Genomic DNA, 4917 nt, shown 5'->3' on the forward strand with positions numbered 1-4917 from the left:
ATCCCCTCCCTAACCTCAGGGAAAGATCCCTAGCTGGGGAAACAACCTTTCTCGGAGAGGTGACCTTGGTTAAAACACATAGTGCCAAGAAGGTGAGCAAACATATTAAGAACAGTATGCCATATATGCCAGGTCCCTTGAAACAGCAAGGATGGACCGGCTCCCGGCATCCTGGTTCTAGAAAATTGTCTTAAAAAAACATTTTGTGGAAATTTTGAAAAAGTTGCAAATGGACTGAATATTAGGTGATGTTAGAAACATTTTCTTAGGCAAGATGATGGTTTTGTGGTGTACAGGAGAAAATATTTATTTTGGAGAAATGCATGATGAAGTCATGATGTGGGGGATTTTCAGGTAGTCAGCACCCCCCACTCAAATCCCTCACATGCACATAAGCAGATATGGCATAATGGTAACCATTGTTAGATTTATTTGTTTATTTTTAAAACATTTTTTATTGATTTTAGTGAGGAAGGGAGAGGGAGAGAGAGAGAGGAACATCAGTAACATCAATGGTGAGAAGAGAATCATTGATCGGCTGCCTCCTGCATGCCCACTACTGGGGATTGAGCCCGCAACCTGGGTATGTGCCCTTGACTGGAATCAAACCCAGGACCAGTCCACAGGCCGATGCTCTATCCACTGAGCCAAACCGGCTAGGCCTTAACAACTGTTAGATTTAGATGAAACAGGTGTTCACTGTATTATTTCAACTTTTCTTACTGAATATTTTTAGAATAAAAAGTTTTGGGGCGGGGGAGAATATATTTATAGCAGTTGGATTAATTGTTGGGCTATTGACAAGAGATTTCAAGACTTTTTGAGTAATGTTAAATTCCTTAGTGGTAAGCACTGCAATCTTGGTACCTGGACATTGCTTTTTTGTGTTTTCCCCCATTAACTGTTTTCTGATGAACATTGTACCCTTCTAACAATATACTGGGAACAATAAACTGAATTATTCCTAAACTTGAGGGCATATGTAAAAGCATTTCTGTCCAGGAGTGTTGAAGCCAGTGACCATTTTTTTAAAAATATATTTTTATTGATTTCAGAGAGGAAGGGAGAGGGATAGAAAGATAGAAACATCAATGATGAGAGAGAATCATTGATTGGCTGCCTTCTGCACAACCCACACTGGGGATTGAGGCTGCAAGTCAAACATATGCCCTGACCTGAAATCAAACCGTGACCTCCTGGTTCATTGGTCGATGCTTAACCACAGAGCCATGCTGGCCGGGCTCAAACTAATTCTTTGCTTCTATGTTTCCATCTTAAATTCTCCAAAGGATGATTGCATGTTTACTAGATTCCATGGATGTGCAGTTAGATGAATTGTCTCTTTTGTCTCCGTTATCTTTTTTTTAATTAAATCTTTATTGTTCAGATTATTACATTTGTTCCTCTTTTTTTCCCCCCATAACTCCTCTCCTTCCAGCTCCCACCCCACACTCTGCCCTCACTCCCCACCCTCTGTCCTCATCCATAGGTGCACGATTTTTGTCCAGTCCCTTCCTGCATCTCCCACACCCCTCCCCCCCCCCGAAGAATAGTCAGTCTATTCCCTTTCTATGTCCCTGATTCTATTATAATCAACAATTCATTCTGTTCCTCAGATTATTTATTCACTTGATTCTTAGATTCATTTGTTGATAGATGCATATTTGTTGTTCATAATTTGTATCTTTACCTTTTTCTTCTTCTTCCTCTTCTTAAAGGATACCTTTCAGCATTTCATATAATACTGGTTTAGTGGTGATGAACTCCTTTAGCTTTTCCTTATCTGTGAAGCTCTTTATCTGACCTTCAATTCTGAATGATAGCTTTGCTGGATAAAGTAATCTTGGTTGTAGGTTCTTGCTATTCATCACTTTGAATATTTCTTGCCACTCCCTTCTGGCCTGCAAAGTTTCTGTTGAGAAATCAGCTGACAGTCGTATGGGTATTCCCTTGTAGGTAACTGAGTTTCTTTCTCTTGCTGCTTTTAAGATTCTCTCTTTGTCTTTTGCTCTTGGCATTTTAATTATGATGTGTCTTGGTGTGGTCCTCTTTGGATTCCTTTTGTTTGGGGTTCTCTGCGCTTCCTGGACCTGTAAGTCTATTTCTTTCACCAAGTGGGGGAAGTTTTCTGTCATTATTTCTTCAAATAGGTTTTCAATATCTTGCTCTCTCTCATTTTCTGGTACCCCTATAATTCTGATGTTGGTACGTTTGAAGCTGTCCCAGAGGCTCCTTACACTATCTTCGTATTTTCGGGTTCTTTTTTCATTTTGCTTTTCCAGTTGGGTGTTTTTTGCTTCTTCGAATTTCAAATCTTTGACTTGATTCTTGCGCTCCTCTGGTCTGCTGTTGGTAGTCTGTACAATATTCTTTATTTCAGTTCGTGGATGCTTAATTTCTAGTTGGTTCTTTATCACAGCATCGAGGGTCTCATTAGATTTCTTGTAGATCTCAATAAGTTTATCGGCGGCTTCTAGACAGTTCTTGAGGGACCTTAAAAGTGTGGTTCTGAACTCAATATCCTCCCTTGATAATTTTGTCCTGTTTCTTTGTCTCCGCATTTTTTACCCTTTCTTGGTGCACCCCATAGTGGTCTCTGTGCGTAGTCTTGTTGTAGTTAAGCCTTGATTGTTGTAGTTAATACTAGTGGGATTTGACCACCAGGCCCACTGGCTGTGAGAATCAGCTGTGTCTGCAGTGGGAAAACTTCTGTCCTCTGGAGAGGTGCTTATCTAGCCTTTGCCTGAGGCTATCCGGCAAATGGCTCTGCGCAGGGCTTGGGCAGGGCGGGTCCCACGAGATCAACAGGGTGGGCGGAGGGAGCAGTTATGGCTGCTGTCAGTCCTGTTCCCAGAGGCTCTGCTTCTCAGAACCCCAGCAACCGCTGCAAACCTCGGAGAGAAAGCTGCCCTCACATTCCGACCGATGCCAGACAATCCTGCTTCTCCTGTTTGAGTCTGAGTCCCTAGAGACTCGCCCGGATCTGGAGCTCAGAGTCTGAGACTCCCTCCAAATTGAAAACGACAACTGCGCCCTCAGCCACCAGCCCGCTCCACGCGCACCTCCGTACCTTTGTATTTTCCACACTGCGCCTCCTCTGAGCCTCGGTATGCTGTTCTCTTTCCTTCTAGTTGAAGAATATCTCCTCAGCCAGCCTTCCTGTGGTTCTGGGTGATGTCCGTTCCGTCTTTTAGTTGTATTTTTGAAGTGGTTGTTCGAGGCAGCAAACTCCGGTGTGTACCTATGCTGCCATCTTGGTTTCTCCCTTGTCTCCGTTATCTTAAGCTTGCTTGTAAATAGAACGATAAGATTTTTAATTTCAGTCCTTTTGGTCTGGAAAACATACTGTTATTTAGTCTTCTTACTATATGGGGGAAGATATTTTATATTTGATTAGGAATAAATACCAGGTGTATGTGACTCAGATTTAGTTGAACAAATAAACAGGTAACTAAAATGCTGTATGCAGATAAATTAAAATGCCATGTAATACCTGTGTGTCCACAGTGTGGTGAGAGTCAGGGGACTGGCTCTGAAGGAAGGATTTCTCAAAGAAGTTGCTGATTGAACTGGAAGTTGGGAAAAGAAGGGCATTCTAGGCAGAGGGAGTCAGCCAAACGATTTATGGAAAAACATGGTGTTTTCTAAGTTCAGAATGGATGTACCCAGGGTTTGGGTGTGGAGAGATGCTTGCAGGTGCTGAGTGGATCCAAATTGAAGGGCCTTGTTTGTACCTGGCAACTTGAAATTTAAACTGTACACAGAAGGAACCTGTCAAGGATGTTAAAATGGAAAGTACATCTTCAGTTCTGTACTTTGAGAAGATATGACTTTGGTGGCAATGTGTAGGATGTGTAGGATTGGCTGGAGAGTAGAGACTGTTGTCAAGGATACTGTTCTATGATAGTTCAGGGAGGAAAGATTGGCTCTGAAGAGAGAAGACGGAGATGAGAGACAGAGCTGAGGGAATGTGCAAGTCCTGAGACATCAGGAGTAAGGGAGAGTATGGAAATACTATTGGGGTGGGGATGGGAGTGGCCTGGAAGAGATTAATGGGGGGAAAGGAGGACCTATGTAATACTTTCAACAATATAGATTTAAAAAATAAAAATAAAATAAAATACTATCTTCTTTTAGAGCCTGGGAGGATGGGATTTCATAAAAGGAAGCTGAGTCAATAATAGGTACAGCGTAGATTTGGGACATTTCAGGAGGGAGTGCAGCTCTAATGCCGGTTTTTCCTAAATTCAACAACCACAGATCAGACAGTTCAATTTAAAACTGGACAGAGGGCTTGAATGGACATTTCTCTAAAGATGTGTACATGGCCAATGAGCACATGAAACAGTGCTCAGCATGTTTAATCATTAGGCATATGCAAATCAAAACCACAGTGAGATACTATGTCATACCTACTGAGATGACTGATATATTAAACAATGAAAAAAATAAGTGAGGATGTTTAAACTGGAACCCTGTGATTACTGGTGGAAAAGTAAAAAATGCCACTGTGGGAAACCATTTGCTGTTTCTCAAAAAGTTAAACCTAGGCAGGGTGGAGGGGATCAATGAGGGATAGAAAGGGACATCTATAATATTTTCAACAATAAATTTCAAGATAAATAAGGGGGGAAAAGTTAAACCTAGAATCACCATATGATCCAACAATTCCCCTTTTGAGTATATATACACAAAAGACAGAAGCATCGATCAGATGCTCAAACCTCAGAGGGAAGGTAGGGGAGGGTGGGGGTAAGGGGTAGAGGTCAACCAAAGGACTTGTATACATGCATATAAGCATAACCAATGGACACAGACACCAGGGGAGTGAGGTCATGAACAGGAGTGGAGTGGGGGGCAATGGGGGGTTAGGACACATATGTAATACCTTAATAAAAAATGTTGAAATTAAAAAAA

The 4917-nt window shown here is 41.8% G+C and overlaps 1 long non-coding RNA gene across 1 annotated transcript in view; it reads left to right on the forward strand.

Annotated features, from left to right (window-relative positions):
* Window positions 1-3608, forward strand: part of LOC111824659 — an 11786-nt gene extending 8178 nt beyond the window's left edge. The window contains exon 3 of the long non-coding RNA XR_002827754.1: window positions 3508-3608. This is a non-coding gene — a long non-coding RNA (uncharacterized LOC111824659). The remainder of the gene's footprint in view (window positions 1-3507) is intronic.
* The last annotated feature ends 1309 nt before the right edge of the window (window positions 3609-4917 follow it).

This window comes from Myotis lucifugus, unplaced genomic scaffold, assembly GCF_000147115.1.
Source record: "Myotis lucifugus unplaced genomic scaffold, Myoluc2.0 scaffold_3732, whole genome shotgun sequence".
NCBI lineage: Eukaryota > Metazoa > Chordata > Mammalia > Chiroptera > Vespertilionidae > Myotis > Myotis lucifugus.